Source organism: Mauremys reevesii, unplaced genomic scaffold (assembly GCF_016161935.1).
Source record: "Mauremys reevesii isolate NIE-2019 unplaced genomic scaffold, ASM1616193v1 Contig76, whole genome shotgun sequence".
In the NCBI taxonomy this organism is placed as follows: domain Eukaryota; kingdom Metazoa; phylum Chordata; order Testudines; family Geoemydidae; genus Mauremys; species Mauremys reevesii.
Window position 1 is genome coordinate 337,675 of NW_024100891.1, and position 24,730 is coordinate 362,404.

General features: G+C 46.5%; 1 pseudogene; it reads left to right on the forward strand.

Annotated features, from left to right (window-relative positions):
- The first annotated feature begins 8,516 nt into the window (after positions 1–8,516).
- Positions 8,517–24,206, forward strand: LOC120394727 (annotated as a pseudogene).
- The last annotated feature ends 524 nt before the right edge of the window (positions 24,207–24,730 follow it).

Sequence of the window (24,730 nt, forward strand, 5' to 3'; positions counted from 1 at the left end):
GACCTCATCTCTTCCAAGCAAACCTCCTTCCTGCAATAGCAGCCCATGGTAGAGGAAGTCAAACCCTCCCATAGACCCATCTTCATAACCCTATCATGTGGACCATTAAGTGTGTATTGAGCAGAAAGCACACTCACTGCAGGAGATGAAGGGACTGAGTTAAACTGCAGATGTCAAGTTCACATACTTCCATTTTCAGTGACTAATCTCTTAAGCCAGAGGGAATGGCTACGGTAAAAAAAGTATTTCTGTAGATCAGCATGTGATTATTTGTATTGCAGCACTGCCTCATAGTCCCAGTCACAGACCAGGATCCCATTGCGCTAGGACCTGTACAGACATAGAACAAAATAGTCCTTAACTGTCATTAATTAAGACATAGTAACAGCACAATAAACAGACAAGAGGATAATAAAGCAAAAAACTCCCTTTGACCAGGTACCAACATTAACTAATAGAATGCTACATATTTAGGAACTTTCTCCTGATTCAGGGTCTGATGTCACTAAGCCCCTGTTCCATACCATTGTGTAAACTGGGGACTTGTACAAGATGGAAAGTATATAGTGGCACACAATTGAGGCCTACTCCATTTTTAGTACATAAACAGGAGGCCACTCTGTAAGAAGCTAAGGGCATGGTCAGCACAGAGAATTTGCCTGTCTCTGTGCTGCTGTTATGCACCCCTCACTATCTGCACCTGGCTCCATAAACTTCGGCCTTTTAAGAATGCAGCATTGTGTAGGAGCAGGGGTAATTGTAATAATGCTTGTTCATTGCAGCTGTTAACATCAGGGCAAGGCATCCACATATAGGTCCACTACAGATGGACCAGTGATAGGAAGAGTGTTCATGGATGTGACACGTAACACCATAAACTATTAAATGCCACAGAACAAATTAAGATCAATAACAGAACAACATTATGTGTGGCGAAGCCATGACAAACACTGTGCAGGCATCAGGGAGCTCAGAAATTAGCACATCACGCAAACACTGCCTCAGCTTGACTTAGATCTTGGGCAATAGTAGACCCTTAAAAGGAAGCCACAGCTTTACCCCCATGGTCACTGTGGTGTTAACTGGCTGCATTTTACAAGAGCTGGATCATAGGTTGACTCTGAGTGTGTTTACACGGGGCAAGGTTTGCACAACACAAGCCTTGTGCACACACTTCCCTTCAGAGCAGCTGCAGGTGGAGGCCCGACCATTCCCCCTCCAGCAGAGGGGGAGACACGGCATCCGCCCCTCACTGCGCATGGGGGTGATTTCCTGGTGCACAAACAGCCCATGCTGTATTCTGCGTGGGGGAAGGCCCAAGCCCTGTGCGTGGGGTGTGGTTCCCGTCACCTCCTTTCCAATTTCAATCCTCCCCTTGCGTTAGTGACCTGATGGTATGGCCAGGTGGAAGCGGGGTGGGATGGCAGAACAGCTAGGGCACTAATGCGTCTTTGTGGTGCTGTCCTTCATTGCTTCATTGTGTGTTACTGCTGCGTGCTGGCATGTGCTCCTGTGGCCGGTCTGCCCCAAGAGGTCAGGGCAGCAGGAACCCTCTGTCCCGCAGCTCAGAAAATGGCAAGGCAGAGCTGCTGGAGAGTAGCCTTCTGAAGGACAGGTGCATAGCTCCGTCCTGGATTTCAGGTGCCTGAGTGAAGCCCCAGGCTGTTGTGGCAGCACAACATCTTTGCTCAGATTTGGATGGGCCTGGCTGCTAAGTAAGTCGGCCGCAACCCACCCAGGCCCATCTGTGGCTACGCCCCTGATTCTCAGCCAAAGGATTGAAAATACTGGTGAAAGAATGTGGTAAGCGATCTTGTGGAGACAGGATAACGTCTTGTTGGTCATGTTTAGTGTCTAGAAAGCATGTTATGATTTTGTTTAATATGTAACTGTTTCCAAAATTCTCACTCTCTCTCACTTGAATCCAGGGCCGGCTTTAGGCCAATTCAACCAATTCCCCCAAATCGGGACCCGCGCCTAAGAGGGCCCTGCACCCAAGCCCTGCCAGTGCGCTGTACCGGGGTGGCCCAGCTTCCCCAGGGGGCAATTTAAAGGGCCTGGGGCTCCCAGCAGGGACTGGAGCCTCAGGCCCTTTAAATTGCCACCAGAGCCCCACTGCTGGAGCCCTGGGGGCTATTTAAAAAGTCCAGGGCTCCCCTTGCTTCTACTGCCCTGGCCCTTTAAATAGCCCCTGGAACCCCGCCACTTCCCCAGGGCTCCCGTGGCTATTTAAAGGGCCAGGGTGGTAGAAGCAGGGGAGCCCCAGGCCCTTTAAATAACCCCCAGAGTCCTGGGGTAGCGGGGGGCTCCAGCTGCCTCTGCTGCCCTGGTCCTTTAAATAGCCCCTGGAGCCCTGCCGCTTCCCCAGGGCTCCCATGGCTATTTAAAGGGCTGGGGCGGTGGAAGCAGGGGAGCCACAGGCCCTTTAAATATCCCCCGAGCCCCGGGCTGCTGCTGCTACCCTGATGGGGGAGGGAGGAGGAGGAGGCACTTACCGTACAGGGTGGGCTGTACCCCCTGTACCCACACTCCCTGTCTGCACCCAGCCCCTGCCCGCACCAGCCCCGCACCCCCTGCCCTGTCTCCAGACAACCCCTGCTGCACGCACGCCTGAAGCCAGCCAGTCCCGCACTCCTCTGTCTCCAGGCCTGCCAACCCTTGCTGCACCCCCCTGCGGCCCTGCCTGAAGCCAGCCAGCCCACCCCACATCCCCCTGTCTCCAGCCAGCCCCACACCCCTTGCCCTGCTTGCAGCCAGACCCTACCTCCAGTCAGTCCCTGCCCTGCCTCCAGCCAGCCCCATGTCCACTGGTGCCCTGCAGTTCCCAGGGCAGTAACCCTGCACACCTGCTTCAATGAGAGGGGCAGGGAACAGCTGGGACCCACACATGTGCACACCCTAGGGTGACCAGACAGCAAGTGTGAAAAATTGGAACAGAGGTGGGGGGTAGTAGGATCCTATATAAGAAAAAGACCCCCAAATCGGGACTGTCCCTATAAAATCTGGACATCTGGTCACCCTAGCACACCCCCAGGGAGTGGCAGGGACCCACACATGTGAAACAGAGCTCATTTCTAGTTCAGGCCCATCTTTTTAAAAAAGAACTTTAGGTAGGGTTAACGTACATCCGTATTTTCCCAGACATGTCCAGCTTTTTGGTTCTTAAATCGCCATCCAGGAGGAATTTTTAAAAATACGGACGTATGGTAACCCTATTGGTACAAAAAATACATACTGTGGCACATCCCTTAAAGCAGAACTTTTTACAGGGAACCGGTTGCTAAGAAATGAAAGGCTTTTTTTTACATGGTTTTTTTTTTTTTAGTCATCCCTGCCGGGGCCCCGTCGAAAATGTTCGAATTGGGCCCCGCACTTCCTAAAGCCGGCCCTGCTTGAATCGCTGTTCTTTGATGATACATTTATTCCTGTTTTCACACACACTCTCTCTTTTTAAGTTCTGTGTGTTCAGTTGAGCAGTGGCCCTGAGTAGAATTGTACTATTCTTTTGGGATTAGCGGATCTAAAAGCAAAGTGAGTTTTCAATCGAACAGGAGCGCAGCACTCCAGGGGGATTCTTGAAGGGATTCTCGATTAAGTATTGATAAAAATGGAACACAAATACCTATGAGTCTCTTCACAATCTAGACCATTTTTAACACAATGGGATCACTATGGAACACCGTTCGTGCCTTGAATCACATGTTCCATCCTGCCTAACTAAACAAAGGGCAGCTACCAAGACCCCCCCCCCATGCCCTTCAGTGTTGCCATTACCTTCTTCTGTACCTACACAACAACAAGATAGGGATTGCATAAGAGACAGGGACGGCTCTAGGCACCAGCAAACCAAGCACGTGCTTGGGGCAGCACATTTTCAGGGGCGGCATTCCAGCCATCTTTTTTTTGTTTTGTTTGGGGTGGCAAAATCCTAGAGCCAGCCATGGCAGCAGCAGCACATTGTGCGCAGGGGTGCCCTGCGGCTGCTGCGGTTCGCGCCACAAGGGAGCAGGTCCCACACCTTGTGGGTGGGCCGGGCAGGGTCCGAGCAGGGGACACTCGGGCTGGGGGCCACTCTGTGGGGCACACGGCGCCGCCTGCAGGTGCTGCAGGGCAACTGCCCACTAGCACCACAGCCGGGGTTGGGCGAATCGGCTCGAGACACCCAGAGACTGCGGCAGGGCGGCCAGAAGCAGCAGCAGTGGGGTCATAGAGGGGTCAACACAATCTACAGCAGCTAACTGTGATGCTACAAACAGAGTTGTGACCATAGGTGAGAAATACCTAGTACATGAATTCTAAAAGCCAGTCCTGTGCAAGAATGAAACTATGGTAAAACAAACACAGGAAATGATTTAGAATTTCCTTTTGTTGAATACTTTGAGTGTTCCATAGCTCAAGTCTTTAAGTTGCACGATTGTTTTATGCCTCTTTGATGGCAGAGTAGAGGACTGTCGCTTTTCCAATCCTTATTTTTCTGTTTATAGTCTGGACTGTGTCCTCATGAGTTACAAGAAGAAATGCAAACCAGCGGAAGCCATCGCTCTTTCAAACATGCTGTATTCTCAAACTCTCACCTACTGATGTATAAAGCAAAATTATTTGGATTAGTCACGTGATAACTTTCTCTCATTTATAGGAAATGTGTCTTTATTTAAAAGTTACACTCCTAATTTTAAAATACTAATAAGCACAGCCCACAACTTGCACAGTGCCTTGGTAATCTGGAGTAAGAGCTGGTGACGAGGATTTCATGTTTGCATTTCAGAATCTAGAAGCACTGTAGTGTTGCCAGTATCTACTGCGTTCAAAATCAATTTGAAGAATATGTTTGGGTATCTGTCCTCTTCCCTGTCTCCTTCATGCCCCAATTTAAAGGTGTCTCTTCTGACACACTACTAAAGGGATGGGCCATGCCTGCATTACCACTTATGTCGTCAAAATGTCTGTTGCTCATGCCCCTTCCCCGAGTGACATATGTTACGCTGGCATAAGTGCATCATTGGCAGGAGAGCTTCTCCCACTGACATAGCTCCTGCCGCTCACTGGAGTGGCTTTTTCACGCCGACCGGAGAGCTCTCCCATTGGCATAGAGCAGCTTTGCCACATGCGCTGCAGAGGAGTAGCTCTACCGTCCAGCTGCAGTGCTGTAAGTTGCCTTATTTTTTGGACCCGTTTGCCATAGTCTGCAGACCCCCAAGGGTCCGCTGACCACAAGCTGAGACCCACTAATTTGAGAGACTGTCAGAGGGTTTTCTTTGCAAAGCTGCTCTGCTGGTCAAGGGAAAGGGAACAACAACAACAATGTTGTTAAGATAAAAGCCTTCCTTAGTGTTTTACACCTCCAATGCTGTCACTGTTTTTCTTTCTTCTTCTGGATCTTCAGTAGAAAGTTACCAAGATTTTTAAAGGGATGTTTGCCATGGGACTAAGCAGCTTGAGGTCTCTGTATACCAGTCTCCCGACTTTGTATCCGAGTGTTTAACGTTGGACAGCTGCAGGGTCTCGTTAACACCTCTGACTCTCTGGGCCTGATCTTCCATCTAAATGAATACAACAAGCGCCACCCACTGACCAATGCAGATAAAAGGGAACACTGACTAGCTGCCCTTTCTATCAGCCCCATCCATCCTGTGCACCAAAGGAGGTGGGGCTCATGGAAACGCTACCATATGAGCTGCAATGAAGACTGTACTGGTCTGTCGCATCTTACGCTGGGGTTACGTTCCGCAGTCAGCATGTAAAGCGAAAATCTCCTATAGTCAAAATGACCCTTGAAAATCCCTTAAATCACCCATAAAGTACAGTTTTGTGTATACAACCCTGTACAGTACTATGTATTGTATACACCAATGTACAGTATAAAAGAGACTACAAATGCACAATTTTACTATATTTTTAATAACATAACAGAAGAATAAAAAATGAAAACAGTACAGTACTGTAAACCTGAACAGTCACCAGTCATCCTGGATAGTCTTGCTAGTCTTGTACTGTACAAACTCCAATGATTAGTCTTCCTCTTCCCCTGACAACACTATAATTGAGTCATCAGGGCTTGATGTCGATTCAGGAGACGATGGACCAGGCTTGAGTGATGGAGAGCGAGCCGTAGACTAAGTGGTTGGCTCTGGTTCAGCTCGAGAAGTTGATTGTGTAGGCTCTGCTGCTGCTGGTTATTTTTTCTTTAAAAACATGGTGATTGGCAAGTGTAGCTCTTGTCTCTTGAGCTCCTCAAACATTTCTTAGTACGGTCTCAAATCATCTGTAATACTACGTGCGATTTTGAGGCTTCGTTCCATAGAAGGATCTGTGACGATGCAGTTCTGGCGGGACCCAACTGAGAGAGCCAATTCAGGACCAATTGCTCAAACAGGGCAGTCACAGCCCAAGGCTGGGGTTTTTCCACCTCTAAGGCAAATCAAACCAGCCAGACAAAAAGGACTTCGGTTTCACCCCACTGGCTAATCACAAGTCACACAAGCAATTTCCTTAGACACTCCAGTCTCCCAGTATCCCCACCAGTGCCACTCGTCCTGGGGATGAATGGTTATGAAAACCAACGCCCCAATAAAAGAAAAAGGTTCTCTTGATTCCAAAGAATCAAGCCCCAGACCCAGGTCAATGTACACATCAGATCTTACCCACAAATCACGCTGTTGCCAATCCTTTAGAACCTAAAATCTAAAGGTTTATTCATAAAGGGAAAAAGGTAGAGATGAGAGCTAGAATTGGTTAAATGGAATCAATTAGATACAGTAATGGCAAAGTTCTTAGTTCAGGATTGTAGCAGTGATGGAATAAACTGCAGGTTCAAATCAAGTCTCTGGAGAACATCCCCAGCTGGAATGGGTCATCAGCAGGGGTGAGCTGGAGCCGGTTCGCACCGGTTCGCGCGAACCCGTTGTTAAATTTAGAAGCAGTTTTAGAACCGCTTGTTAACTAGCTTCCCTGCGAGGGAAGCTTTGATGGGCTCTGCCTGGGGAGCCTGTAATTCCTCCACCCGGCCGCCGGGGGGCGCTGCGCTGTGCTGCGAGAGCCATGTGAGCTGCCTCCTGGCCCTGTTGCTGCTCCTGCTCTTTGGAGCTCTGGCCCTGGGGCTCCTGCTGCTGCCTGGTGAGTCCCCGGCTGCCTCCTGCTGCTCCCAGCCCCTCCCCCCGTGTGAGTGTCTGCCCCCCTCCCCCGCCTTCCCTGCCCCCAGCCAGCCCCTGCCCCCCCCCCAGCCAGCCCCCGCCCCTCCCCGCCTTCCCTGCCCCAGCTGCCCCCAGCCACCCCTGCCCCCAGCCGCCCCAGCCAGCCCCTGCCCACAGCCAGCCCCTCCCCTTCTCTGCCCCACCCCTGCCCCCAGCCACCCCTGCCCCCAGCCAGCCCCTGCCCCCAGCCAGCCCCCTGCCCCAGCCAGCCCCTGCCCCCTGCCACCCGCAGCCATCCTCTGCCCACAGCCACCCTCTGCCCACAGCCGCCCGCAGCCACCCCCTGCCCACAGCCGCCCGCAGCCACCCCCTGCCCACAGCCGCCCGCAGCCACCCCCTGCCCACAGCCGCCCGCAGCCGCCCCCTGCCCACAGCCGCCCGCAGCCCGCCCGTCTGCATCACCTGCCCACAGCCAGCCCGTGTCACTCCCTGCCTCCAGCTAGCCCTGCCCCACGCCCCTATCTGCAGCCAGCCCCACATCCACTGGTGCCCTGCAGTTCCCAGGGCAGTAACCCTGCACACCTGCTTTAATGAGGGGGGGGGCAGGGAGCAGCTGGGACCCACACATGTGCACACCCTAGAGTGACCAGACAGCAAGTGTGAAAAATCGGGACGGGGGTGAGGGGTAATAGGAGCCTATATAAGAAAAAGACCCAAAAATTGAGACTGTCCCTGATCACCACCCACACATGTGAAACGGAGCTCATTTCTAGTTCAGCCGTGGCAGCGCTTTGAAGTGTAAGTGTAGCCAAAGCCTAGGTGTAAAAGTGTTGACCTGTCAGGCAGGTGGAGTGGCTCAGGATGGAGCACTAAATTGTGTATAAGAGATAATTGAGCTCTCAAAATACATGGCTTAACTTTTCTTGGGAACTGGTTCTTTTAACCCTTTTAAATTTATTGGGCAAGAAGGATGTTTCAGATAAATCTTTGGATTTTAGCATCTTGGAGGAAACCTTTCTGTGTGTGGCAGAAGAATATGAGGTTCCAGGTGCCCTACGTTATACGTGGGCCACCTTATAAGCTTGTGTCCTAAGCATACATAGCATAGATATAAAGTCTACTGGCTGCTGTCATGCAGTTGATCATTGACCCTTAGTAGCTGTGATGAATAAATTGAAATAACTTTCAAGTTATTTCCAGTGCTTGCAAGTTGAAGCTAGAAAAATTTAGAGTGGAAATAAGGCTTATTTTTAACAATGAGGGTAATTAACCATTGGAAAAATTACCAGCTGTTGTGGTAGACTCTCCATCAAACTTTTGAAATCAAGATTGGATGTCTTTCTAAAGGATCTGCACTAGGTCAAATGGGAATTAAGTCAGGGCAGTCCTATGCCTTGTGTTATGCAGGTCAGCCTAAATCAGTAGTTTTCAACTTTTTTTCATTTGTGGACTCTTAAAAAATTTCGAATGGAGGTGCAGGACCCCTTTGGAAATCCTAGATATAGTCTGTGGACCCCATGGGTCTGTGGATCACAGGTTGAAACCTCTTAGATGATCATAATTGTCTCTTCTGGCCTTAGCAATCTGTGAATCTCTTCATTTTTGGTCTATAGGGTAAATATTTTAAGGAGGAGAGTGACACTCAGAGACTGGCTCAAAGGGTCCTCCAGCGAAACTTAAGTCAGCGTTCTTTCAGCATCATTAAAATGGATTTAGAAGACAACTATGGTAAGTATTTCTTTGCTGGCTTGTAACATTCATGCAGGGGTCTGGACTAGATGACCTCTGGAGGTCCCTTCCAGTCCTACAATTCTGATTCTATTCATGGTTCCTGCAAAGATACAGTGAGAGACAGCTTAGATCTTTGAAAGTATTAAAGTATCTTAAACTTGATTAAAAGGAGGGAGTGGCTTCTAGGGAAGTAACTTTCCCCTCTAGGCATTAAGTTTGGTGGATATATGCATCTGTGTATTAGAGCAGTGGTTCACTGCACCTGATTTTGGGTCCCAGAATGAAAGAATTTGTGGTCTTCTTGCAGTTCAAAACCACACAAACTTTAGAGGCAATAAACAATGATGTGGGTCAATATCACAGCAAGAAACCATACCTAGGTTTTGCAAGGTGGGTGTGAGACTGCTTGGGTGATATGTAGTTCCTGGGTGGGTGACTGGGTGTACTGAGACAAACTCTTCTAGGCAGCATATTGGGTGCAGACATGCAACACCATGCCCCAACCTTTGTGAGCTGGGAAGGCTGGAGTGGGGGTGTAACTCAGCTGTGTGGGGTTCACTTTATTTATTTAGCATATGCAATCTGGCTAAGCCACAGCGTTCTTATCAGTAATGTTCAAGGCATGAAGGCCTCCAGGAAGTTGTCATTTTACAGTCCTCCACTGTGTGTGTAGGTTCCCACACTGACCCTAGTGGACTATGTCCCCCAGCTGCAGCATGTCAGCGGTCTGGAGAAATGGGCGATCCAACTAGCAGATTTGCTGTGTTGGGTACAAACTGGTTACAAAACTACAGTCATGTCTGGTGCAGACAGGGCCTAAATCAGTTTCCTGGGGATCATCCCAGTAAAGTGACTTCTTATTAAGGCCCTATCCATGCCACATTTCATAATTTACTTTATTACCAGTTGCCTTACCAAGGTTAATATCCTGTTAGTTCTAGGGCTGTCAAACAATTAAACAGGTTAATCACACGATTAAACAGTAAGAGAATACTATTTATTTAAATATATGTGGATGTTTTCTACATTTTCAAATACATTGATTTCAATTACAACAAAGAATACAAAGTGTACAGTGCTCACTTATATTTATTTTTTATTACAAGTGTTTGTACTGTAAAAAAATAGTATTTTTCAGTTCATGTAATATAAATAATATAATGCAATCTCTTTATCATGAAAGTTGAACTTACAAATGTAGAATTATGGACCAAAAAAATTGCCTCCTAAAACAATGTAAAACTTTAGAGCCTACACGTACAGTCAGTCTTACTACTTGTTCAGCCAATTGCTAAGATAAACAAGTTTGTTTACATTTGCAGGAGATAATGCTGCCCACTTCTTGTTTACAATCTCACCTGGAATGAGAACAGGCGTTCACATGGCACTGTTGTAGCCAGCGTCGCAAGATACTTAAGTGCCAGATGCGCTAAAGCAGGGATAGGCAACCTATGGTACGTGTGCCGAAGGTGGCACGTGAGCTGATTTTCAGTGGCACTCACACGGCCTGGGTCTTGGCCACTGGTCTGGGAGGCTCTGCATTTTAATTTAATTTTAAATGAAGCTTCTTAAACATTTTAAAAACATCATTTACTTTACATACAACAATAGTTTAGTTCTATATTATAGACTTATAGAAAGAGACCTTCTAAAAACATTAAAATGTATTACTGGCATGCAAAACCTTAAATTAGAGTGAATAAATGAAGACTCGGCACACCACTTCTGAAAGGTTCTGACCCCTGCGCTAAAGATTCATATGTCCCTTCAAGCACCATTCCAGAGGACATGTGTCCATGCTGACGACAAGTTCTGCTCAATAACGATCTAAAGCAGTGTGGCCCAACGCATGTTACTTTCATAATCTGAGTCAGATGCCACCAGCAGAAGGTTGAATTTCTTTTTTGGTGGTTTGGGTTCTGTAGTTTACACATTGGAGTATTGTTCTTTTAAGACTTCTGAAAACATGCTCCACACCTCATCCCTCTCAGATTTTCAAAGGCACTTCAGATTCTTAAATCTTGGGTTGAGTGCTGTAGCTATCTTTAGAAATCTCACATTTGTACATTCTTTGCATTTTGTCAAATCTGCAGTTAAAAATTGTCCTTAAAATGAACAACATGTGTTGGGTCATCATCTGAGACTGCTAGAACGTGAAATATATGGCAAAATGTGGGTAAAACAGAGAAGGAAACCTACAATTCTCCCCCAAAGAATTCAGTCTCAAATTATTTAATGTGTTGTTTTTTTAACAAGTGTCGTCAGCATGGAAGCATGACCTCTGAAATGTGGCTGAAGCATGAAGGGGCATATGAATGTTTAGCATATCTGGCATGTAAATACCTTGCGGTGCTGGCTACAAATGTGCCATACAAACTCCTGTTCTGAGTTTCAGGTGACATTGTAAATGAGAAATGAGCAGCAGTATCTCCCATAAATGTAAACAAACTTGTTTTTCTTAGCGATTGGCTGAACAAGAAGTAGGACTCAGTGGACTTGTGGGCTCTAAAGTTTTGTTTTGTTTTTGAGTGCAGTTATGTAACACATCTACATTTGTAAGTTGCATTTTCACAAATAAAGAGATTGTACCACACTACTTGTATGAGGTGAATTGAAAAATACTATTTATCATTTTTACAGTGCAAATATTTGTAATAAAAACAAGAGTCAGCACTGTATCTTTTGTATTCTGTGTCATAATTGAAATCAATATATTTGAAAATGTAGAAAACATCCAAAAATATTTTATACTTCAGTTGGCATACTGTTGTGTAACAGTGCAATGATTAAAACTGTGAGTAATCGTGATTAATTTTTTAATTGTGATTTTATTTAATCACATGAGTTAATTGTGATTAATATACAGTCCTAGTTAGTATCATGGTCGGGTAAGGGAGCTGCCCTCTTCAGAGGCCTAGCCTGGCATATGGTGCTGGTTTGATGCATTGGGGATGACTCTCCTCGCCCTCCCCCCCCACACACACACACAGAGTAATTCATGGGTACACAGGCTTGGTGCTCTGGAACCATTGGATGAAGTTCAGGGCTTGTCTACACTACCTCTTAAGTCGATATAATTTATGTCAGTCACAGATGTGAAAAAGCCACCCCCCTGATCAACGCATCACCTGAGCTGTCCACACCAGCCCTAAGTCAGTGGGGGACACTCTCCTGCTGTCATAGCTTCCGTCTCTTGCTGAGGTGGAGTAATTATGCTGATGGGAGAGGGCTCTCCAGTCAGCATAGTGCGTTTTCACCAGACTCACTAGAGCAGCGCAGTAGTGTAGACTAGCCCTCGGACAGGACCCTCTTGTAGTGTGACCACCCCTCGGGGCGCACACTCACTAAGACAAACCGCCTGGGCTTCAGCTCCTCCTGGGTCTGACCTCTGAGCGTTCAGCATCCCTGTTTCACACCATAAGCTGCCTGCAGCGAGTCCACCTGAATAGAACACCTGGGGAAACCTTGCATGCCCCCCTAAGGGGCCAGGCACTCCCAACGGTGTAAAACAGAAGGGTTTATTAGTCGTCTGAAACAACATAGAGCAGAATCTTGTTAGCACAGAAAGCAGGAAGTTAAAGCAAAGTCCATCTTAAGGAGACCCAGAGCCCTGGGTTCTCCCACTCAGTCCCAAACCAGGAGACTGACCAGCTTTCAGCAGCTCACTCTCAGTCACACCCAGTTGCCCCTCCTCCATCCTGTATGCTGTTGCCCAGGCAAACTGGTCACCTGGCCTCCACCTCTTTGTTCTCTAATTCCTCCGACTGGCTCTTGCAGAGAATGGGCCTCAGGATACAGAATGTCCAACCATTGGCTGAGCCCAGGTAGCTAGATGGCACTTGTACCTTCCCTCTTGGGGTATCTGCAAAGCTCTCACACCTTTATCCCACCGCCTAGATACTTGTGCAACACATAGGGGAAACTGAGGTGCACACAGTATTCATACAAACATTGACAATTCACACTTTGTCAGAAGTAGCCATTTGTCCTAGTGACCTGTGTCAGTCTTTCTCAGTGGCCTGTCCCTCTGGTCTCTCTGACACTGTTTAGAAAGGCTGCAAGCTGGTCCCTGGTATCAAAAAAATTTAAAAACACTGATTTATGTAATCAATCTGGCCCTTCCCCTTACTTCCAGCTCTCTAGAGAACATCCCACAGTCTGTTGTCCCTTGTTCCTTTGTGTGCATGCCCTCTGTACACTGATACAAATGTGGGTAAATAGCATGGAAGGTGTGAGGGGAGACACATTTGTAGTGGCAGGAAAGCTGCTGCACGAACACAAACTGAATCCTGAAGATCTGTGTATGCTTGAAAGCTTGTCTCTCACTATTGGAAGTTGGTCCTCACCTACCTTGTCCCTTCTATGTAACTTTTAAGTGATTAAGGTGACTCTGCCTCTCTGAGTCCTAGTGTGGACTAGGAGGGAACATTTTCAAAAAGTGCCTGTGACTTAGGCCCTCGCTATATTCAGTGGGTGTTGGGCTCTTAAGCACCTGCCAACCTCTGCACTTTATAGGGCCAAGTGCTCTGTAGTGCAAATTGCAGCCTTAACTCCAGCCATGTTTGTTTTAGTTTGATTTTTTTTTCTTACTCCAGCAGAGATGGCCTTTGAGCATTGAAGATAAATGCAAAAGGATTTACTTCAGAATGCCATGCTTCTGCTGACCCTTAGCATGTCACTGCTATACAGCTAGCTAATTTGGTAGCTTCAAGGGGTTTTATAGTAATGTGTGTATTTCCAGCTCACTGTTCTGCATAAGTGTACTCATTGATATGTACTGGCCACTCTGCACTACTGACTACACTTTCCTCATTTTTAATTTAATATTCCATTCACCAAAAGTCCATTTGGTTGGGTGTACACAATGAGTTCCAACGTAGCAATTTTAAATTTTTGTCTAGGCTATTAAAAATTCATGGCTTAACCCCATTAGAGGAAAGCTCCAGTGCCTAGTATGTTTCCACACTTGTTAATTGTGTTGATGATGTTCTTAGATCTTGTTTGGCAGAATGTTTTCTTGTCTTTTTATTCCTTCTCTTCCAGTTGATGCTTTGGATCCAGAGAAGTTAATACAATGTCCATATGATCGCTATCATCAAATCCGAGCCTGTCGGTTTCCCTATCATCTTATAAAGTGCAGGAAGGTAGGACAGGGTGTAAGGTCTCTAATGCACTTGGGAAATCATATTTTTGTAAATGTTAATGCATGGTGAGCTCAGTATGCTTTGTTGCCTTTTGCTAGAAGGATGCATTCACTTGCTATTAGACTGGAAGAAGCCATCTTTATTTCATATTTATATCTCTGTTATCCATTTACCACTTAGTAAAAGCATCCAGTTCATATTTAGTAATGCACTTCAGATCAGTGCATTTGCCCTGAAGAAAGGTCATATAGGTTCTTCAGAATACCTAGGTTAGTGATGGGGATCGTATTCTCTTCCAGCAGTTCACTCATGGGACCCAGGTATTTGCTTCCCACTTCAGGGGATGGAGCAGATGCAGCCAGTGTTATATGGATGCCTTCTGGCTGGCCAAAGCAAAAATGATCTGATGTTGCAGCTAATTCTTTAGCAGCTGCACTGCTCTGATTGCAAAGTAAACCATCTTTTTTTTTATATTGCTAATTATTCTATTCAATGTACACCGGTCTGAAACTTTTTATCTCTTTTCAGTCTTCTATTCTGGGCTAGAATGCTATATATTTAACAGGAGAAGCTGCTCCTTTCTTTTGTCCTCTCAGTCAGTAGCTTGTTTTAACCTCTCCAGTGCTAGTGTATATTAGTTGTACTGATAGGAGCACACTTATACAGGTATAACTGCATCCACATGTTAAGATGATGTACTGTATAACTGTATTGGTTAGGAATTACACCCTTAGCCAGCATAGCTATAGTAATATAAAAACTGTGCAGAGCAGGCCTGAGCAGTGTGTGTTCTTCCTCTTTGTTGCCTTGCTCTTTTCTAAGGGTAGAGGCTCTTCATTCAGTGGGGGATAGTAGTTCTCTTCTGTGTCCACACTAGTTTACCTCTACTGTCAGAATGCCCCCAATATAGATGTGGCCTCAGCTGGAACATTGAGTAACTTCCCTCCTGTTTCAGGAGAGTTAAATTTACTGCAAAGATTTAAGCTCTAGTGCAGGCAGGAACTTGTTCTCTAGTTTGTTGCTTACTTAATTTAAAAATAAAGTGGCTGAATTATTTAGGGTTTCAAGGCACTTACTCCCCGTGTAGGCTTTTTAGGGCAATTTCATCTGTGCATCGAACCATGCCAGTGATGACACTGCAACGGTTTCACTGTGTTTGTTCTGGGGCTGATCTTCAATAAGAGAAAATCAGGGTGGTGTTTACATATAAAAATGAACAAACATAGCATGTATCATAAAGGATGCATATGCTTCACTGTTTCTACACTGCATTTGTGCTCAGGACCTGAGCTAAGTTTTGGCTTTCCTTGTTTAAATGTTTTCAACCTATTTCAGGATGCAGATTGCACAAACCCTTCACTAGTGACTAGAAAATACAAGGGCTAGGATGAATTCAGTGAGATAGCACGTACTTTTTCTGTTTCTCTAGAACCACCTGATATTGCACAGCAGCTAGCCACATGCCCCTTTAATGCCCGCCATCAGGTTCCCAGAGCTGAGATCAGACATCATATATCAAGCTGTGATGACAAAAGCTGCATTGAGCAAGACATTGGTGAGAAAATATTAGACTCCTTTGGCTCTGTAAAGTCACTTCTGGAACTCTTGGGCTAACAGCGTTCTAACTTAATTTTTGCTGTTAAAGATTGTTTTAATACTCTATTATTCCATAAGCAACCCTTTACCTGTAGTGCTATGTGATACAGAAGCAGCAGGAGCCCTGGGAGACTTGAGTTTCATTCATTCTGTGTCCATGCAAATTCTCCTAAGCATCTGAGAGGCAACTGGCTTGCATTACATTATCTGCCAGAGATTTTAGCGTTAAAATGGGAACTGTACATTGTGCCTAAACTGTGTGTGCTGAAATGAGATCTAGCTGGTAATCTGGACCGCTTAGGCGGGAAAGATAGTGGTCATGAGAGAGGTGGGTCTACATTGCAGATCTGACCTGATAGTGACCAAAAATCTTCATAGCCTGTCTAGTGGCATGTGTGAAATAAATTGGTCTCAGTCCAGTTCTTAATGGACAAGTGTCCAGATCATAACAATCCTCACTTCTGTGACTGGGCCAGGAAGGCTGAATAACTTTCCCAATTGAAGGTGGGTTTTCCAGTTCAGAGTGGAGCAAGTTGGGGAGGACTATGGGAAGCTTTCCTACCACTGCCCATGCTGTCGGCTCTGATGAGGAGTTCACTGTCCAGGTCTGTCACCCCAGCACCTAAATCACTTGGTTATGTGGGTCGTGTTCCAATGTCTCCCCCCACTGATGTCTATGTGGTTGTCACTACACTGGAAAACGTACCTGTTCTCTGGCAAAAGTAGAGTTGTACTGAAGCTAGCAATGATGTGCATGTTCATGTAGACAGGGCTTGGAGCATGATAGTAGTGAAAAAACCTTGAGCAGATTTTTGTGACATGACAATAGACACACCTGAACCCTCTCCCAATGCGTATGTTGGAGCAGCTGCACCATTGCTGAAAAATGTGTGCAGAATTGTTTAGCTTTAGAAGAGGCTTAAAACAGGGATTGGCAAATGGGGGGCTGCAAGCACCCTGCCAGATCATTTGATTTGGCCTGCCAAACATTCTGTGTTGTAGCAAACTTTCAGAGTTGGGCAATGTATAGCCTCTTAAGGTATGGCCCACCAAAGGGGTCTCATGGATTTTGTGTCCCTTTGCTACCTTCAGGGTGCCCATCCCTGGCCTAAAGAGTTTTTTGCTGCTAAGACTAGGGGAGTACTGATCAGCTTCCAGCGTATGCTGCTCCTCTCCAAAGCCTAGAGCTGTTCTGCAGCTAGGTCAAAAAACGATTAATGTCCCTAAAATAAGATTGTATTTTATCCAAAAAGATTTTCTCACTCAGAATTTTCTTTGCTTTAAGTGAGTCAGTCGAATAACTGCCACAGAGAGATGAACACTGTCAGCATGTGGCAGCCGTCTCCATGTGACGAAGACTGGGATAAAGGTGAGGCGGTTGACGACACAAGGTGGCTGTCAGCCCCTGCTATTCCCTTCTTCTTGCCCCCAAAGAAGTTACATGGGCTAAGAGAGAGGTCCCATAGATCCTTCTGCACAGATCATGTGTTGGGACACCCAGTTATACTGTCCCTGAACAAATTAAGTTCTTCTGCTTCACAGGATCTACCACATGCCTGCTATTCTCTACAAAACATCTGTTGTTTTCCATGTAGTCTGTTGCACCATCTGTGCTTCGATGAAAATGGAAATTGATGATGATCTTTACGCTTTATATTTCTCAATTAAATGCCTGCTTTGCTGTCACTTATGCCAAGTCTTAGCTCAGTTCTCATTCCATTTTGTAAACCTAGCAGCGTCTCTGCCATATTTCTCATTTTGTGTTGCTATGACGCTTGCAGAAGTTACTCAGTACTGAGCCACAATGATGTCTGTTTCCTTTGGCAGAGCTACAGGAGCAATCAGATTCTGTGTTCGTTTGGGGCACGTTCAATAGTGGCATAAACAACAGGTAACAAAGGTGTATTTCTTGTGACAGTGCTTTTCATAGAAGATGTGCTTTCAAACTACTTTTAACTCATGCTGCTGTGTTGATGGGCAGATGCAATTTACTTTATGAATCCTATTTTTGGGGTGATGGTGTGGGAGTTCCCACTGGCATGAATCAACATTCCTATGCCTCTTGGTCAGTGTTTCCTGTCTCCTTTTAGTTGCAGATCCATAGGAGAGTATAAGAACATACTATTGCTACCAGATAATGGTTACTCCTCTAGTTCTACTGTAGTACTATTAGTGCTGATGGTCCTGGATTCAATCCCCACTGGTTATATATTTATTGGGGGGTTATTAAACACTAAACTGTTATGCTGGGCATGATAGAAATGCAGACTGATGTCAGCTCTTAGGCAATTTAGGCTTAAACTTCTGACACTTATCTAATCTCTCATGACCTGTTACAAGTAACTTTTAACAGCCAGGAGATTTTGCAGGCAGTTAGAGCCCTGAGTCAGAAATAATTTTATTTTTGAAGTGTAATCACAGTGCAGGTTTGGAAAATAAAGCATAACGTGTCTGGTCATTATCTGTCTCACCCCTGAACAGCCAAATCATTGTACTATGCCTTACCTGTCTAATCAAAGGTCATCAGTGTACAGCCTTCTACAGCCTGTAACAGTGACACAGAATTGAAGGACTGAAAGGAACCTCGAGAGGTCATCTAGTCCAGGCCCCTGCACCCGGGGCAGGACTAAGTATTATCTAGACAAGTGCTTTTCAAACCGTGGGTTGTGGCCCAGAAGTGGGTCACGGAACAGAAGGCACTGGGTTGCGGTGGCTCTGGTCAGCACTGCTGACTGGGCTGTTAAAAGTCCTGTCGGTGGTGCTGCCCAGCTAAAGCAGGCTAATCCCTACCTGTTCCAACACCATGCTGCGCCCTCGAAGCGGCCAGCAGCAGGTCCGTCTCCTAGGTGGCAGGGTTGGGGGGGAGCCACGGGGCTCCATGTGCTGCCCCTGCCCCGAGCACCGGCTCTGCACTGGGAGCTGGTGGGGGGCAGTGCCTGTGGGCGACAGCCGCACGGAGTCGCTTGCACGCCTCTGCCTAGGAGCTGGACCTGCTGCTGGCTGCTTCCGGGGCGCAGTGTGGTCCGTGGTGCCAGGACAGGCAGGAAGCCGCCTTCTTCACCCCTGCTGCGCCACTGACCGGGAGCTGTCTGAGGTAACCCCATGCCCCTGCCCCAGCCCTGAGCCCCCCCAAACCCAGAGCTCCTCTTGCACCCCAAACCCCATATCCTGGCCCCAGCCCAGAGCCTTGACCCCCTTCTGCACCCCAACCCCTTGCCCCAGCCCAGAGCCCCTCCCACACCTGAATCCCTCATTCCTGGCCCTACCCCACAGCCCTTACCCCCAAATCCCAACACTCTGCCCCAGCCTGAGCCCCTCCCAGACCCCTTATCCCCAGCTCTCTTGGATCAACTAGGTCACCAGAAAAAAAGTTTGAAAATCACTGATCCAGACCATCCCTCACAGCTGTCTAACACACTCTTAAAAATCTCCAGTGATGGAGATTCCACAACCTTCCTAGGCAATTTATTCCAGTGCTTAACCACCCTGACAGGCAGTTTTTCCTGATGTCCAGCCTAAACCATGCTGAAATTTAAGCCCATTGTTTCTTGTCCTATTCTCAGAGGTTAAAGAGAAGAATTCTTCTCCTTTTTCCTCGTAACAACCTTTTATCTACTTGAAAACTGTTATCACATCCCTTCTCAGTCTTCTCTTCTCCAGACTAAACAAGCCCATTTTTTTTCAATCTTCCCTCATAGGTCATGTTTTCTAGACCTTGAATCATGTTTGTTGCTCTTCTCTGGACTTTTTTCAATTTTTCCACATCTTTCCTGAAATGTGGCCCCCAGAATTGGGCACAATACCCCTGCTCTACTCCATGCTGATTAAATGTCAACTGAAGAATTACTTCTCGGATCTTGCTTACAACACTCCTGCTAATGTATCTCAAAATGATGTTGAGTCATATTTAGCTTGTGATCCACTATGACCCCCAGATCTTGTTCTTCAGTGCTCCATCCTGGGCAGTCATTTCCCACTTTGTATGTGTGCAACTGATAGTGGAGTACAGGTCTGTGTCATCTTACGCTGGGGTTACGTTCCGCGGTCAGCGCGTAAAGTGAAAACCACGTATAGTCAAAATTACATTGAGTTGAATGGCAGGCGGAATCGCCTGCACTACAGGAACAGTATTTAAATTATTTTTCTCTTTTTTTTTTTTTTGCCAGCCGCGTAAAGTTGAATTCGCGCATGTTAAATGCACGTAAGATGCAACAGACCTGTACTCTGGATTTGTCCTTATTGAATTTCATCCTGTGATTGGTTCCCCCTGGGGTGCCACCTGGAACTGGGGTTTCACTGAGCCCTGTGACTCACCAGCCTGGGCTCCCTCTTAGCACTGTGCTGCTGTGACAGGCTATAGACCGCTCCCACCAGCATTCACACAGGCAGGGACACACCCAGCTGCAGGTTCATGCAGGCTTTGGACAGCCACTGCATGAACCAACAATAGAGAGGCTACAGCCAAAATAACCCCCGGCCTGGGACCCCAGAGTTGTACCATCCTGCTCTGATCAAAACATCGACCAGTATGAATTTATTACCCAGTTTGCCACTCCCTCAATGTGGAGAGGACCATGCATACTTGTGTTAAGCAGGCACACCGGTTTAGATAAAATCTATCTTCTGTAGTTAATAAACTCATTTTTTGCTTTGTGATTATAAGTGATAGAACACAGACCAAAGCGGATTACCTAGTAAATAAACAGAATCGCAAACTAAGCCTAAAATTCTAGAAAGATTGGATATGAATTAGCAAATTCTCACCCTGGCTGACAATATAAGCAGGCTTGCAGATTCTTAAGGGACAAGCTGCATTTGTTTTGCAGCTTGGGATCTAGTACCCCGTTCCAAGACTTTTTCTTTCAGAGCTTCTGTCTGTTCTTGAGTTGTAGGGGAGTGAAGAACAACTGATGATGTCGCTCTCTGCCTTGTATAGCTTTTTCATATGGCAGGAACTCTGTTTCAAACTTGGTTTCCAGACCAGTTTGTGAAAAAATTCAGGTGCCCAAAATGGAGTCCAGAGACATGTGATCTGGTCACATGCCCTTGCAGAATCGTAGCAGCCATAACTTACAGACTGGCCTTCCAGGAAGGCTAAGCTATTCCACAACCCGTTGTCTTTGTTGATGAGCCAGTAGCCGCCTTTGGCTTTTTCATTGTTGTATCTGAAAGGCTGGCTGTGGGTGTTTTCTAGAGTAAGCCCATCTGAAATATAGATACCTAGTCAATATTCATAACTTCAGATACAAAAACGATACATGCCTACAAATAGGATACTTGTATTCAGCAAATCATAATTTTCCCACTGACTCCTTACATGACCCATCTTGTACAAAATGCTTCATAATTATGCCATGATCATATCCTAATAATATTACTATGATGAATATGGAGTGTAGTGTCGCACATCCTATTTACTTCAGACCATTTCTCCAGTTTGTCCAGGTAACTTTGAATTTTAATCCTATCCTCCAAGGCACTTTCAACCCCTTGCAGCTTGGTATCATCTGCAAACTTTATAAATGTGCTCTATGCCATTATCTAAATCACTGATGAAGATATTGAACAGAACTGGACCCAGAACTGATGCCTGTGGGACCCCACTCAATATGCCCTTCCAGCTTGACTGTGAACCACCTACTCTGTGTGAACGGTTTTCCAACCAGTTATTCACCTACCTTATAGTAGCTCAATCTAGGTTGTATTTCCCTGCAAGTCAGGATCAAAAGCCTTATTAAATTTAAGATGCACCACATCTACCACTCCCCTCCCCCATCCACAAGGCTTGTTATCCTGTCAAAGAAAGCTATTAGGTTGGTTCGACATGATTTGTTCTTGGCAAATCCATGCTGACTGTTACTTATTGCCTTATTTTCTAGGATTCTGCAATTGGATTGTAATTGTTTTCTCCATTATCTTTCCAGGTACTGATGTTAAGATGACTGGTCTGTAATTCCCCAGATTGTCCTTATTCCCTTTTTTCTAGATTGGCACTATATTTGCCCCTTTTCCAGTCCTCAGGAATCTCTCCTGTCTTCCATGACTTTTCAAAGATAATTGCGTATGGCTCAGATATCTCCTCAGTCAGCACCTTGTGTATTTTAGGATGTATTTCATCAGGCCGTCCCGACTTGAAGACATTCAACTTGTCTAAGTCATTTTAAACTTTTTTTTCCCCTGTTTTAGCCTCAGATCCTACCTCATTTTCACTGGCATTCACTGTTGGACATCTGCATGAAGTCTGCGTATATAGAGACAACTAGGGCATGTGTGCTGAGATGCCATTTACAGTTGAGGGCAGTGCAATATTTATAATCGATCTTTAACTCTGATTTTTCTTGCTGTCTTTGGTTTATTTATTTCTTGTTTGGATAACTGATTAATTGGGGATTTTAGTCAAAAAGTAAATGGCATCAACGTATTCTACACTTTTGTCTAGCCTTTGCGAGGAGAAGTAACTGTTCTGGAGAGTCTTGTCCGCATGCTCGAGGTTCAGCTGACCGCCATATTTGGGGTCGGGAAGGAATTTTCCTCCAGGGAAGATTGGCAGTGGCCCTGGAGGTTTTTCGCCTTCCTCCGAAGCATGGGGCAGGGGTCGCTTGCTAAAGGAGTGGGTGGATCGGCTTATGTGGCCTGCATCTTGCAGGAGGTCAGACTAGATGATCATAATGGTCCCTTCTGATCTTGAATTCTATGATTCTATGATTGCATGAAGGTTTGTTTAAAGTAACATACTCTGTCTTCTTCAATGTTAGAAAAAACTCAAATATTTATAGTAAGATACTTTGCTAGAAGAAGTACACGTGTAGGATAATTCTTATTTGATCTCTTTCAGCCCTGGGTCCAGCATAGTGATGGAACCAAAGAATAACCTAATGCCAGGCATGAGAGCACCCAGGTCCTTGCCATATAGCCTATCCTGGAAAAGCAGTAAGTGCAAAGGCAGGTGGTCTTCCCGTTCTTTAAGCTGGGGCCTACATGTTAGCTCAAAGTGGAACGGGATAACTTTTCTCTGTATTTGTATTCCGTGTGTCAGCATTCTCCTACATAAACTGAAATGCTTTTATTCCCACCATCAGCAAGTGGAGATGGAGAGCTCTGTAACACAGTCCTCTCTAGAAGCAGGTGCGTTTCTGTGGTGGGTGGAGTATCCTCTGTGTCAGGTTTTATTTCACTGTAGGCGGCATTGTGGCAAAGGTGGTCTGGCTCCATGTACTGCCCCCATTACTATGGCATCTGACATCCAAATGTCAGATTATTATTCACTGCTATTGGTTGAACAAAAGTCGAGGCTTACAAACAGGTCTGAGTTTGGCACAGTGGAGCGCAACACAGTTGTTGTTCTTCAGGTGTAGCTGCTACGGGAGTCAGTGGAAGCTGTACATGTGTGTAGCAGCTGTAGCGTTTGGTTTGGTTTTTGCAAAACCTGATTGAAATCTCATAGCTAGGGTGTGTCTATCCAAGGAGACCTACCAGTATTACTTCCAAGGGGATGTAACCTAAACTGAAAAGGCCTTTGTTATTTGAAATAAGTGTTCACATAGGAAACCACCCACATAGTGGTGTAGTAATGTGTACTCCTGAGGAAATTCTGCGCTAAAAAATTTAACATTCTGCCCACGATATTTTTAAAATCTGCATATTTTATTTATCGAAATAACACAATATAATCACACCAGTTTCAGTTATTCTGGTAATTTAATTCAAAATACCTGTCAGCCAGCAAAAATATTCCCCCAGGAGTAGAGAGTCAAAGAAACTCCTCCTCCAACAGCCCAGTTCCTATTTCTCTGTTACGCTTTTGTTGGGCACCTGTCTGAGTGTGTCACACATGTCAGCTGGACACATCTTGGGAGAAATCTCTGCTCTTCCAGTCTGACACCCACACCCCAGCATCCAGCTGTGGGACACCCCTAGCCCAGACACCTGCACCCCTACCAGCCAGAGCATGGCTGGGGGAGCAGGAGCGGCCGCTCCCCAGTACATTTTCCAAAGTGGCGCCTTTCCAGCCAGCACTGGACTCTGGAGCCGGGTTGTGCGTGCGGCCGCCGGCTGGCTCTCAGCTCTGCACTGCCTTCCTGCATCCCCAGCCGAGGCTGCCGGCGGCAGCGGCTGGTTGCCTGGCTCCCCAGGGATGAGGAGGAGGAGGCTCCTGCCTGCCCACTCGCAGCTGCCCGGCTCGCTAAGCTGAGCCCCGCTTGGCGCATGCCGCCCAGGCAGGGGTGAGCTCTGCTGGGAGGGGAAGGGGCGGCAGCACGGTGGGAGGGGGCTGAGAAGCAGCAGCCCCGTTGGCCCCTGGCAGCCCCATGCAGAGCGAGGCGGCCACACGGTGGGTAAGGTAGCTCTGAAGCCCAGCTGGTGCCAACGGAGGAGGTGGAGAAGGAAAGAAAAAGGCGGGCGGGGGTGTTTCTCGTGGTCTGTCTTCAGTGGCATCTTTTCTCTGCAAGCAGCGGCAGCCCGGGGAATGACTCTGCTGCAGTCGAGACGCCGCTCTGCTCCAGGGGGTGCACGGGGACGCCGGCCACTGCTGTCTCTGTGCGCTGAAGTTGGTCCAGCGGAGCAGGGAGGCGAGGATGATGTCGGGCTCTCCCCCGCGGAGGGCTGAGGAATGGCAGGACCAGGAGGCAAAGGAAAGACATTGGGTTATTGCCCCCCTTCCCGTGCTTAACCCCCTCCCCTCTTTCTTCTTTCTCTCTCTCTGTAAATTATCACCAATTCAAAATAGTAGTGTGCAAGTTGACTGGATAATGGTAATAGCATAATCTCTTGTTGTAACATTCTAAACCCTACTACCTGATTTTTATATTAAACACTTACTATACATCATACAATAAATCCAACAAACAAAACCTAGGAAAACTGTATTATTTCTGTGTCTTATTTAAAGTTTTCCAGTAATCTCCTCTTGCTTCAGAATGCCTCATGCGTCACTCATACTGTTTGCAATAGGTTTCAGCCTGTGGCTTGGCTGCTGACTCTTCATTGCTTCCTGAAGAGCTGGGAGCTCAATATTAATCTCAGACAGATACTATATCCAGAAGCACAACTCTGTATATGGGGAGAGAGGGGGGAATTATTGACCTTGTGCATATGTAATGGTGTTTGGTGTTTGTAAGACAAGGTATAATA